The sequence below is a fragment of the Bison bison genome, unplaced genomic scaffold (assembly GCF_000754665.1).
Source record: "Bison bison bison isolate TAMUID 2011002044 unplaced genomic scaffold, Bison_UMD1.0 scf7180017864466, whole genome shotgun sequence".
Lineage (NCBI taxonomy): Eukaryota > Metazoa > Chordata > Mammalia > Artiodactyla > Bovidae > Bison > Bison bison.
Genome location: NW_011495027.1, coordinates 9,017,020 through 9,031,636, shown reverse-complemented (window position 1 = coordinate 9,031,636; position 14,617 = coordinate 9,017,020). Strand labels below are relative to the sequence as shown.

At 38.9% G+C, this 14,617-nt stretch overlaps 1 pseudogene; it reads left to right on the top strand.

Moving 5' to 3' along the window:
* The first annotated feature begins 936 nt into the window (after positions 1–936).
* LOC105003369 lies at positions 937–2,402 on the top strand (annotated as a pseudogene).
* Positions 2,403–14,617: the final 12,215 nt, after the last annotated feature.

Genomic DNA, 14,617 nt, shown 5'->3' with positions numbered 1-14,617 from the left:
CATAAGGGTGGTGTCATCTGCATATCTGAGGTTGTTGATATTTCTCCCAGCAATCTTGATCCCAGTTTGTGTTTCTTCCACTTCAGCGTTTCTCATTATGTACTCTGCATATAAGTTAAATAAACAGGGTGACAATATACAGCCTTGACGAACTCCTTTTCCTATTTGGAACCAGTCTGTTGTTCCATGTCCAGTTCTAACTGTTGCTTCCTGACCTGCATACAAATTTCTCAAGAGGCAGGTCAGGTGGTCTGGTATTCCCATCTCTTTCAGAATTTTCCAAAATATATCAGTCTATAATATATAATAGATCTAAATATAAGAGCTAAAACTCTGAAACTTTTAGAAGAAAACTTGGGAAAAAATTTGTAACCTTAGGTAAGCAATAATTTCTTAGATATGACACAAAAAGCACAAATAATAAAATTTTAAAATGGATAAATTTCAAGTTATCCAAATTAAAAAATTTTGCTTTTCTCAGGGCACCATTTAAAAATTAAAAATTTAATAATTAAAAAGCCATAGACTGAGAGAAATTATTTGTAAGACATATGTTTTATAAAGGAGTTGTATCCAAAATACATAAAGAACTCTTACAACTCAACAACAAAGAGAATTCAACACAAAACATGGGCAAAAGATTTGAATAATCACTTCACTCAAGAAGACGTACAGACTAAATAAACATATGAAAAGATGCCCAGAACCGTTAGTCATATTAGATAAGTGCAAATTAATATCACAATGATATATTGCCACACACTCACTAGAATGGCTAAAGTAGAAAACTGACAATACCAAGTGTTGAAAAGGATTTGAAAAAACTGGAGCCATCACACACTACTTTGGAACAATTTAGCAGTTTCTTTACAGTTACTGTATAGTCGGTCTCTAGGCTACAAGTGCAGAGAAGCCCTTGAGAAGGAGCAGCCGAGGATGTTGTCTGTGTGGGTCACTGCAGCGGTGGGCCTTGCCCTCCCTTGGCAGACCGAGCTGGTCTCCAAAAATGCTCTGGGATGATCCTTCATTGCTGCAAGGAGCCTTCATGCCTCTCGTTCTCATCTTCAGACGACTGGCACTGGTGAGGTGTACTCTCTTCTTGAAGAGCATATTCTTACAGCTGATGCCTCTGCTGATCTTAAAGAGACTGGGTATGTTTTACATATTGGTGATGATACTGCCCATGTACATGAACTAAGAAATGTTCAAGCAAAAGAAATGGTAGGGTTTTATTCAGGTTAAAGGGTATGTCTCTGAACTTAGAAGCTAATAATATTGGTGGTGTTGTGTTTGGAAATGATAAACTAATAAAGGAATGAGTTACTGTGATGAGAACTGGAGCTATTGTAGATGTTCCAGTTGGTGAGGAGCTGTTGGATCCTGTAGTAGATGCCCTTGGTAATGCCATTGATGGAAGGGGTCCAGTTGGTTCCAAGGTCCAAAGGCAAATTGGCCTGAAAGCCCCTAGGATCATTCTTCAAATCTCTGTGTGGGAACCAATGCAAACTGGCATTAAGGCTGTGGACAGCTTGGTGCTGATTGGTTGTGGTCGACATGAGCTGATTATTTGTGACCGACAGACTGGCAAACGTCATTGCTATTGATACAATCATTAACTAGAAACGATTCAACAATGGAAATAATGAAAAGAAAAAGCTATACTGCATCTATGTTGCCATTGGTCAAAAGAGATCTACTGTGGCCCAATTAATAAAGACACTTACTTAAAAAAAAAAAAAGAAATAAGCAAAGGATTTGAATAGAAACTTTACCAAAGAAGAAATATAACAAATAAGCAAAATAAACAGAATTTTCTGGGGTTGAAGAAATAAAAATGAAAATAGTCAAAAAAAAAAATAAATAAAGACACTTACAGATGCATATACCATGAAGTACACCATTGTGGTGTCAGCTACTGCTTCAGATGCTGCCCACTTCAGTACCTGGTTTCTTATTTTGTATGTCCCATGGGAGAATATTTTAGGGATAATGGCAAACATGATTTGATCACTTATGATGACTTATAGGCTGTTGCTTATTATCGATTTCTCTGCTGTTCTGCTGACCCACTGGTCATGAGGCCTATCCTGGTGATGTCTTCTACCTATACTCCAGTCTGCTAGAGAGCAGCTGAAATGAATGATGTTTTTGGTGGCTGCTCCTTGACTGCTTTACCAGTCACAGAAACACAAACTGGTGATGTGTCTGCTTACATTCCAAGGAATATCATTTTCATCACTGATGGACAGATCTTAGAAACAGAATTATTCTAGAAAGGTATCCATCCTGCCATTAATGCTGGTTTGTCTATATCCTGCATCAGATCTGATGCACAAACCAGGGCCTTGAAATAGGTGGCAGGTACTGTGAAACTGGATTCATCCTCCTCAAACTCACTATAATAATGATCTTCTTGCTGATAGCTCTCAAATGTCTATCTCCAGCCCAAGCTGCATCCTTGAGCCCCAGATCTGTATGTACAACTGTCAACTTGACATTTCCATATCTCTTCTTAAAGTTATCTCAAACTTTGCTTGCTCCAGATTCTGAATGTGTGAGTTCTTACTGCCCCATCTGAAAAAGGAGAAAAATAGAAGGAAGGAAAGAATAACACTGTAATCCATGCAGTTGTATAACCTGGAAATCTAAGTCATCATTGTTCATTGTCTCCTCTCTCCTCCAACCCCCATCTGAGCTCGGAATAAATAAGAGTGAGGAAAATAGAAATCAATGTGTCAGCTTTCCTACTGATGAAGGCCAGACTGAAGAATATGGTATAAGTGTGTGGCAAAAATGAGTTTCCAAACCCCAGCTTTAGGAAGATTTACCTACCCTGTCCCTGATAGCACCAGACTCCTGGAGCCCTCTCCTTAGAAGGACAGGCTCTTTATAAAAAAACTTGCCCCTCTGCAGACCAAGAGCCCATGCTCCCTGCAGGCAGTCCAGGCTTAAAGAAGAAAGAGGAAAGGCTGAAACTTGCAAGCCCAGTTACTCACCCAAGCTCATCAATCACGTGAAAGAGGTATGAGATGAGGCAAGAAGAAGCCAGGAAATTTTAAGGAAAATATATTTTCGTGGAAACCAGAAGAGTAGGGAGGCATCACTCTCCTCATACATTGCAGTATCAAAGCCTATTGATTTCATGTCCAAAATATCTCTGACAGCATTACCTTCTCTCCATTTCTATTACCACCTCCCTGATTCAAGCTAATCTCTCAGCTAGATCTCTGCAATAGCCTTCTTACCATTTTAACTACTGGAAAAAACTGTTCTCACCTCTTTCCTATCTGTTCTCCACACATTACCCAAAGTGATTTTCACAAGGCAAATCTGATCGTATTTTTTTCTTCCCATCCTTTCTCCTTTCCCCCTTATCCATGGTTCTTGGACCTAGAGTAGGGGATTGAGAAGATTTCAATGGGGATGCGACTTCTAAATGAGACCATAAGAATGACTGAGTATAGTTAGATGAAAAAAACAGGGAGCAAAGCACTGCAGGCCCAGGGAACAACAAATAGGAAAATGTAAAAGGTAAGCAATAGCCTGGATAGAGTGTCCCGGCAAAAGAAAATTTCAGAATGACTGGAAATAGGAGAGTGATAAGCAGACAGCTTGGTAAAGAGTTTGGAATTTTTCCCAAGGGCAGTGGGAAGGCTTTGAGGGGTTTAAATAAGGTAACGACATAGATGGATTTGCATTTTCTGGCTGCTCTGTGGATACTGGATTAGGTGGGAAAGCAGTAGATGAAATGTGGGGAGACAATATGAAAGGCATGCTTTCTGGTGGTGTCAATGAGGATAGTGAAACAGATAGCCATCTATATCTGAGAGGTAGAGAGAATAGACTTGGTGATACGATGATTGAGGGAGAGGGTAGAGTCAGGAATGACTGCCAGGTTTTTCATTTGTAGAGCACTTGAGAGGATGAGAGTACATTTACTGGGAAAGGGTGCATTGGAAGGGGCTTTGGTAAGGAGACAAACTGGTTTTGGACATTCTAATTTTGAGGTGTTCTGAAGACAACCAAGTGAAGATATTCACTAAATAACTGCAAATATGAGTAAGTTGGAAATAAGAGGAGTTTGTAAGAGAGAGCTGACATGGATATAAAAATTGAGGAGTTATAATTTAGATAGCAATTCAAACCCCAATAAAATTATTGATGATGAATGAGATGCTTAAGGAGAGCAGATGAATCGAGAAAAGCATCTTAGACAATCTTGAGGAACTCCAGCAAAGTTGGAGTTTGACCAACTTTGACCAACCAAAGGAGAAAGACCCCACAAAGGAGACTGAGATGGACCTACCAGAGACACTGCAGAAAAACCAGGAGTGTGCAGTGCCACAGAAGTCAAGGGAACTCTGTTTTTAAGATGAAGTACCCTCTTATACTAATGGTCCAATTTCTACCATCTACATCTCAGTTTCTAGAAAGAAACAGATCTAAAATATTTTCATACATTGAGGCTTTTGTGTTCCATCTTCCTGGAATGTTCTTTTTCTGCTTTTGGAAAAAGAAAAAAAAAGTTTTGTGTTTTTTTAAACTTTTTTTTTTTTTTAAGCTTGTTTTTTTATTATTGTTTCTTAGGGCACCTTTCACAATTTACTAGTCAGTTGCTTCTTTGTTTCATCATGACCAGCACAATACCTGGCACACAGTGGGAGTTCAATGAATGTTAGTTGAATGAATGAATGACTGAATCAATCATATAAAAATTATTAAGGATTTCTATCACTTATTGAATATTTACTATTTCTGGACACTTGTGCTAGTGCTTGATTTATAATAACTCTTTTAAGCCTTACAAAAACCCTATGAAGGTGCATGATTATCCCCATTTCGTAGGCGACAAAGCTGAGGGTAAGAGAGAGAAGTAACTTCTTCAAAGTCACATAGTTCTTAAGTTGCCCAGCTGCAATTCACAAACAAGCCTGCCTGATTCCAAAGTCCATTCTTTTAACTGCCATCTCTCCCTAGAGAAGTAAACATTCACATTTTACAGACATCTGTGGAGGAGACATTTTTCAACTGGCAGCTTTCCCAGTTCATCTCAAATCATAGCACATAATCAACAGCCTGCTCTTGTTCCAAGAATGCTTTATTTTGAGCCCCTACTGAGTCGCCCTCCCTACCTGAAAAACAGTAAGATTTTCTTTCATTCCCTCACCTAAAGCTGCCTGCTTGATTAAACCCTGGCTTCCTAAGCAGGAGGTCTCTCTTGGGATCAATAACCTACTTCTCTTTTCCCCTTCTTTACAGTTCTTATCCTACTTGATTCATAGGAATATCTAAGAATCCTTAGCTTGAAGTGCCCAGAGTGGTTTCCTACATAGCAACTCCTAGTTTTGGACTGTAGTCAACATACTGGAATGTGAGCTTTATGAGGGCAGGGACCTTGTCAATCTTGTTCATAGAATTGTGCCCAGTGTCATGAACAAGCGTGATTTCCAGCATCCAGTGGGAACATGATAGATAAAAGTTGACTGAATCAATCTGATGGTGGTATAGTCCCAAACCTGGCTTTCACAGCAAGATAGACATGCTGTGCTCTGGCGCTTTACAGAGGGTAAAATTACAAACTCATGGATGCCAAGTACCTATCAAAAGCTCAACTGAGAAAAACCGTTTTCATGAAGATTTGCCTGAAGGCTCTGCTGGTCAATGCTTTTAGATACAAAAGGAATCCGTGAGGGGAGACAGAGTGAGTTGGCTTTGGGAGGAGGGGAAATTCTTCACAAGTCATCGTAGAAAATTCACAAAGTAATCTGTTTTAAGAATGAATTAAAGTTATTTATATAAGTATTCTCTGATTATTTATCTAAATAATAATGATGGGGAGCACACATAGTAAGTAATAAGCTCTAGGAATTTCCTGTCTTAACTGTTAGGGCTCCAAAAAGCTGGGGGAAATTATGAATTCCAAAACAAATCTTCATTGCAGGGAAGAGGCTTGATCAAATTACAATAAATTCATGGATCTTCTCTTATTTTCAGTGCACATTTCAGCAGTTTCTTCTGGCAAGATGCTTGCAGGCAAAATATTAATAGTTAGCTAGATGTAACCTTTACCCTCATTATGAAGACTGACCATTCTGGAATCGCCAGTCAGATTCTTTATCACAGATGACTATGTGGAGAATAAAATGCATTGACCTGTGATTTGTGGAAATATATTGCACATGATTAGTTTTCCTATAAAAAATCCCATTTCCCATCAGATAGAGAGATTAATACTTTATCTCTTAATGGATCTTACAGGCAGAGTCCCCTTTTTCCATTATGTTACTTACAAAAATTTCATTGTCACAAGAAGTCTTCCCTCGGGGGCTATTACAAGACCATTTTGTTTTTCTGCACAATTCAAAATTCGTTGCTTTTTTGGTACTAGTGCTTATTTGCAACATTTTTTTCTTATTAGTCAGGTTGGCTATCACTGCTCTTTTCCAAAGCCTACTGCCAAGCTCATCAATTTCTATTCCCAACCCTTAGGGATATGTTTTTCCCCTTTTCACTAAAAGAAACATCCATTATGCATTTGTGCATATTTTTTATTTAAAATTTTTGGATCACAACAACAGTAGAGGAAAGAACACACATATATCTTTTTTATACCCTTTTCTCCCCCTTATCATTGCTGTTTAGCTGTGTCTCCTGGTAGTGTCCTCACTGATTGAATATTGACAATCATCTTTTGACATCGTATACTGGCTTCTGGCCCCAAATTGTAATCTCATATGGAATTTCTTACTATTCAAAACAGACTTAACAAAAGTAGGAAAAAAAAACCTCTTACTTTTCTATCTCCCCTTAAAGCATACATAATGTGATTCCTAACTCAACATTCCTTATATATAAATACACATATGTGTATTTAACAGTTTTGCATCTGGTAGCTCTCTTTTAAGAGGTTAAATAAATAAATGTTACTTCCATTTGATGCAGTAGTGCTACATTCTTTACTATGTAAAGATTTCTTGTGTGTGTTAGTCACTCAGTCATGTTTGACTCTTTGTAACTCCTTGGACTGGAGCCCACCAGGCTCTTCTGTCCATGGAATTCTCCAGGCAAGAATACTGGAGTGGGTTGCCATTCCCTTCTTCAGAGGATCTTCCCAACCCAGGGATCGAACCCGGGTCTCCTGCATTGCAGGCAGATTCTTCACCACCAGGGAAAAGAGTAATAGGTATGAACATAAATATCTCGTGCTGCTGCTGCTAAATCACTTCAGTCGTGTCCAACTCTTTGCGAGTCTATGAACTGTAGCCCACCAGGCTCTGCTGTCCATGGGATTCTCCAGGCAAGAATGCTGGAGTGGATTGCCATGCCCGCCTTCTGGGGATCTTTCCAACCCAGGGACTGAACCTGCATCTCTTATATCTCCTGCATTGGCAGCAGTTTCTTTACCACAAGTGCCACCTGGGAAGCCAAGTACTAGGTGCTGTGTGCATTTCCTTGGGTTTGGCCCTTGGGTCTCTAGCTATAGATCCTAGAAATTCAGTGTTGGCTTTAACAGTCCACAATACATTCTCAAAAGGAAGAACATAACATGGGTCCTATAGATCCTAGTTATAAATCCTAGGAATTCAGTGAGCTTTCTCAGCTCACAATATATTCTCAAAAGGAGGAACATAGCATGGCTCCAGTAAAATGGGTCCAGAAAATGGAACATTCAATGGAGCCATCTTGATGATAGGTGGCCAAATGATCTGTATAAGTTCCAGGTGTGACCTATAATTGGGACGAGTCTGGTGCCCTGATGTCTGCAGGGTGGAGTTTGGAAGTACAAGTTGCTTATTTAGGCATGGAAGCCTGAAAACAGGGACCATATACATTTAGACTACTGTGTATTCAGTGTCTTAGCACCTCACACCTGAGTCAAAGGGGCTCAAGAGTTATTTATTGGATAAATGAATGAATAAATGAAAAAATGTTTTGGCATGTATGGCAAAATGGTGAAGCAGTTGCTATAGAAATCTGAGCACTCAAAAGATTAAAGAAGTTTCTGGAACATAAGTGTTCAAAGAAGTGAGAGGCCTGACTCTTCCTTCATTTGTACTGCTGACATGTGCTGGAGACAATTACATAATGATACAGAAATGGTGTCACTACAGATTCTTGGCTTCCAGTATCAAGAAAAAATCCCAATACTGCCCAAATGCAAAGGGTCTGGATGATCCACTTTTCACAGAAGCTGCTTCAAAATTGCTCCACTATCTGCAAGCCTTCTGTTTACCTCCTTCAAATCACTTTGTACAGAAAGAATGCTGCCAGTTTTATGGAGAAAATGGATAGCACCTAAGCAAAAGAAATAATTTCATCTGCCTGACCTCACAAGTAGAAACGTGTCAAATAGAAGTGTTATTTCTCCCCGTCCAAGCCTAATTCGAGTACCCTCCATTCTACCCCTTCAGGGGGCTCATTATTTCCATTATTGTTCTCTTTTACAAATTTTTAAATGAGTCTTATTGAAACCCTTTTTTTGAAACAATAAACTGTATGTATTGGGTTGGCCATAAAGTTTCTTTGGAAGACATCCCTGATGGTCCAGTGGTTGGGAGTCTGCCTCTCAATGCAGGGGACGTAGGTTCAATCCTTAGTCAGGGAACTAAGATCCTGCAGGCTGCAGAGCAGCTGGGCCCCTGCACCACAACTAGAAAGTCTGCATGCCACAATTAAGTCCTGATGCAGCCAGGTAATTAATTAATTAAAAACAAGCAAAAACAATCCTTCCATTTTTAAAGTAAAAATAAAAGACAACGTTTTTCATTTTCAGAAAAAATGTTATTGAACACTGTCATTTGTTCAACATTATTGAACAAAACAATTCACTGTTTTGTTCCACTACTTTCTGCCATTTTTCAGTCAAATTCGTAAGTTCATCTTCGTGAAACTTTTTATCTTTTTGAGCAAAGAACAGTTCCAAAGTACCTTTTACAGTTTTCCAGGGAATTGAAGTTTTCTCTATTAAGAGAATTTTATAAAGACTAAAATAAATGGACGTTTGAAGGTACAATGTCTGGTGAATGGCGGGTCAACCAGAACTTCCCGGCCAAGCTGTTTTCGCCTGGTCATCAGAGAACCATGCGGTCTTATATTCTACTGACGGAAGATAATGCATTTTCTGTTGACTAATTCCAGATGCTTTTCATCTAGTGCTGCCTTTAGCTGATCTAACTGGGAGCAGTACTTGTTGGAGTTAATCATTCGATTTTCCAGAAGGAGCTTGTAATAGAAGACTCCCTTCCAATCCTACCACATATCCTTCTTTGGATGAAGACTGGCCTTTGGTGTGATTGCTGGTGGTTCATTTAGCTTGCCCCAAGATCTCTTCTATTCCATATTATTATACAGTATCAACTTTTCATCGCCTGGCATGATTTGTTTTAAACACAGCACATTTTCTTTACATTTAAATAGAGAATCACATGAGGAAATATGGCCCAAAAGGTTTTTTTTGCTCAATTTATGTGGAATGAAAACATCAAAATGATTAACATAACCAAGCTGGTGCAAATACAGTGCTAGATTTAGATATTGTGAGCATGTTGGCTATCTCCTGCATGGTACACTATTTTTTCAGTTAATATCTCGATTTGATCACTATCAGTCTCAGCTTGTCTACCCGACTGTGGAGCATCATCCAGCAAGAAGTCTCCAGCATGAAACTTCACAAACTACTTTTGACACATTCAATCAGTCACAGCACCTTCTCAATGCATAAATCCATTTTTTTTTTTTGCATTTCAGTTTCACTTTTATCTTTCTTGAAATAATAAAGCATAATATGCCAAAATGTTACTTTATTCTTCCATCTTCAATGTTAAAATGGCTACACAAAAATTCACCAGTTTTGATAAGTACTTTTTAAATGCACACTGATATGACAGCTGTCACAATACAATCTAACAGAATTGTTTCAAATGAAGTCATCTTATAGAGCCATCTTATGGAAAAACTGAATGAACCTTTTGGACAACTCAATATTTAAAGTGTACAGTTTGATGAATTTTTACCTATATCTATACCTTTGACGACACCATTTCAAGATAATGAATATATCCATCACCCCAAACATATCTGTGTGCCCCTCTCTAATCCCCACCCCAACTCCTGTTTTCTTTTTCCTCCACAATAGGCAACCACCAAACTAATCTGTTTGGTTTTTTGCCACTGTAGATTAATTTGTATTTTCTAGAGTTTCATATAAAGAGAATCATACAGTAAATATTCCTCTTGGGGGTTGGCCTTATATATTCACTTACTGATGGATGGTTTTTCCAGTAGTCATGTATGGATGTGAGAGTTGGACTATAAAGAAAGCTGAGCCCAGAAGAATTGATGCTTTTGAACTGTGGTGTTGAAGAAGACTCTTGAGAGTCCCTTGGACTGCAAGATCCAACCAGTCCCTCCTAAAAGAAATCAGTCTGGAATATTCATTGGAAGGACTAATGCTGAAGCTGAAACTCCAATATTTTGACCATCTAATGTGAAGAACTGACTCATTGGAAAAGACCCTGATGCTGGGAAAGATTGAAGGTGGGAGGAGAAAGGGGACAACAGAGGATGAGATGGTTGGATGGCATTGCCGATTCAATGGACATGAGTTTGAGTAAACTCCAGGAGTTGGTGATGGACAGGGAGGCCTGATGTGCTGCAGTCCATGGGGTGGCAAAGAGCTGGACATGACTGAATGACTGAACTGAACTGAACTGATGGATATTTGGATTGTTTCCAGTTTCAGGCTTTTATAAATAAAGCTACTATATACATTTTTGTACAAGTCTTTGTGTGGGTGTATATTTTTTATCTTGGGTAAATACCCAGAAGTGAAAGGGATAAATCATATTCTTTAACATTTTAAAGAAATGGCCAAGTTTTTTTCAAGGTTGTTGTATCATTTTACACTTCCATAAGCAGTGTAGTAGAGTTTCAATTTCTATACAACCTGGCCAGTACTTGTTAATTTTAGCCATTCTTACAGGTGTGTATTGATAGCTCACTGTGGTTTTAATTTGCATTTCCCTGGTGGCTAAAGATATTTTCTGGTGCTTATTTGACATTGGTGTATCTTCTTTAGGCCTTCCTGGTGGCTCAGATGGTAAAGAATCTGCCTGCTATGCATGAGACCTGGGTTTGATCCAGGGGTTAGGAAGATCCCCTGGAGAAGGGAATGGCAACCCACTCCAGTAATCTTCCCTGGAGAATCCCCATGGACAGGGCAGCCTGATAGGCTAGAGTCCATGGAATCGCAAAAAGTTGAACACGACTGAGTGACTAATACTTTCACTTTATCTTTGGTGAATTACCTATTAATTATTTTGCCCAATTTTCACTGGGTCATTTGTTTAATGGTTGAGTTTTGATCATTCTTTATATATTACAGATATAAGTTTTTTATCAATTAAATTATTTTCAAGTAGTTTCTCCCAGTCTGTGGGTTGTCTTTTCATTCTCTTAACAGTCTTTTGAAGAATGAAAAAGAATTCTAATTTTGATAAAGTCTATTTTATCAGATTTTTTTCCTTTATAAATCATGCTTTTGGTGTCATATTCCAGAAAACTTTGCCTAACTCTAACTCAATGTTTTTCTCCTAAAAGTTTTTCAGTTTATATTTTATAATATTTTTGTGATTCATTTTGAGTTAATTTTTATATACTGATCAAAGTTTGAGTTTTTGCTTATGGATAATCAATTCTTCAGTGTCAGTTGTTGAAAATAATACTCTTTCTCCACTGAATTGTCTTTCACCTTTGCCAAAATTCAATTGACCATGCATTCATGGATGTATATCTTGGGTCCTCTATTCTTTTCCATTAATCTATTTGTCTATTATAATGCCACAGTGTCTTGAGTATTATTTTCCATGACAGTTATATCATAGACTACTTGCCAGTTTACAAATTTGTTTTCTTTGTATCAGGTTCCCATCCATGATCCAGTCAGCTACAGTTGAATGTTAGAGGGAGTTGGCTTACAAAGTACAAAGCAGGGCTGCTAAGGACCACCTCTCCACATAGCTGAGAGCAGGAATTTTCTTTAACATATGTCATGCTTATACAGGCATCAGAGTCTATCCTGCAAACATTCCATTCTCTACATCCAGTTTTACTCCTTTTAATAAATTTCTAATACTGTAGATCTTTCTAAAATATAAATCTGATCATACAATTTCTTTTGAAAAATCCATCAATGGTTTCCCATTGTCTTTAGGATAAAGTCCAAGTGCTTGTCCCTTGCAATCCAACTCTGCTTCCCTTCCCAGTTTCAATACTTACTACTTTCCACTTTCCACTTGTGTGGTATACACTTGCCATGTGAATTACTTACAGTTCTTCAAATATGCCACAATCTCTCACTCAGACATTTTTCATGTTGCTTCCTCTGCATAGGATACTTTCTCTCAACTCTTTCTCCCCAGCTGGCTTTTATAAGTCTTTTAGATCTCAGTTCAGATATAACATCAATTTAGTTCAATAAATATTTATTAAGTAACTTACATGAGTTAAGAGGCTTCCCTGGTAGCTCAGAGGTTAAAGCATCTGTCTGGAATGTGGGAGACCCAGGTTTGATCCCTAGGTCGGGAAAATCCTCTGGAGAAGGAAGTGGCAACCCTCTCCAGTACTCTTGCCTGGAGAATCCCATGGAGGGAGGAGCCTGGTAGGCTACGGTCCATGGGGTCACAAAGAGTCGGACACGACTGAGTGACTTCACTTTCACTTTCATATGAGTTAAGAACTCTGTTATGAGTAAGGACTATAATATGAACATCTAATACACCCTCATATTGTATGTAGTCTAAAGAAGGAAGTGACATTAAGCAATAATTACAGTTAAATCTAAATCTACAATGATGAAAATAGCATGTAGTAAAATCATATTCCTGATAATGCAAAACCAACTATCATAATTCTGGCCATTCACCCTGTCCTCTGCCCCATTCCCATTTTCCAATGTGGTGGGCTAAAGTTCTTGCCTTGGGATGGAAAGAAGCAAGGTAAAAGGGAAGAAGTGAAATTCTGCATTCCCAGAATAATTCTTCATTATTCTCCCAACCCAATCTTCCTGGATTAGTCAGCTCAATTGGCTGCCAAGTAACTGGAATCAGAGATGTGATCCTGGAATTCCCAGCTTGTCACTGAACCTGGAATCATACCCAGTATATTTAAACTGGAACAGTCAAGCATCAGTAGTTTGCTCCAAACTCTGAGACCAGGATAGATATTGACCACACAGCCAGACACCTGGAATTCTAGCCAGCAACTAAATAGGCTTACTTCTGTCATTTCATTAACCTCATAATAACATGACCTTGTAATTTATGAAATTGAATTTTTGGGCCCTATTTGTTCAGTTTTAGTGGGTCTTACTATACACACAAGACTAGTATAACAAAAGGAGAGCATGTGTGCTAGCTGTGGTGTGAGGTAAGGAAGCGAGGGAAAGCCTCTCAGAGGGATATTTAACTGAAACTTGAAGAATGAGTAGGAGTTAGCCCAGGTGGAGTAGGAAGATGGCCCTCAGCAGAGAAAGACTTCTCCAGGAAGCCTTCCTTTGTCCTCTACACTAACTTAGATGTTCCTCCTCCATGTTTCTAAGGCCCTCCTGGTGCTTCTACTACCTAACACTCATCACACATATAATAATGTCTTTTTCTTTCAGTTCAGTTCAGTTGCTCAGTCGTGTCTGACTCCTTGCAACCACAAGGACTGCAGCACACCAGGCTTCCCTATCCATTACCAACTCCTGGAGCTTACTTAAAAACCCATTTCTATCAAGTCGGCCACGCCATCCAACCATCTCATCCTCTGTGATCCCATTCTCCTCTTGCCTTCAATCTTTCCCACCATCAGGGTCTTTTCAAATGAGTCAGTTCTTCACATCAGGTGGCCAAAGTATTGGAGTTTCAGCTTCAGCATCAGTTCTTTCAATGAATATTCTGGACTTATTTCCTTTAGGATGCACTGGTTGGATCTCCTTGCAGTCCAAGGGACTCTCAAGGGTATTCTCCAACACCACAGTTCAAAAACATCAATTCTTTGGCACTCAGCTTTCTTTATAGTCCAACTCTCACATCTATACATGACCACTGGAAAAATCATAGTTTTGACTAGCTGGACCTTTGTTGGCAAAGTAATGTCTCTGCTTTTTAATATGCTGTCTAGGTTGGTTATAGCTTTTCGTCCAAGGAGCAAGCATCTTTTAATTTCATGGCCGCAATCAGTGATTTTGGAGCCCCCAAAAATAGTCTTTCACTGTCTCCATTATTTCCCCATCTATTTGCCATGAAATGATGGGACCAGATGCCATGATCTTAGTTTTCTGAATGTTGAGCCTTAAGCCAACTTTTTCACTCTCCTCTTTCACTTTCATTAAGAGGCTCTTTAGTTCTTCACTTTCTGCCATAAGGGTGGTGTCATCTGCATATCTGAGATTATTGGTATTTCTCCTGGCAGTCTTGATTCCAGCTTGTGATTCCTCCAGCCCAGCGTTTCTCATGATGTACTCTGCATATAAGTTAAATAAGCAGGGTGACAATATACAGGCTTGACGTACTCCTTTTCCTATTTGGAACCAGTCTGTTGTTACATGTCCATTGCTTCCTGATCTACATACAGG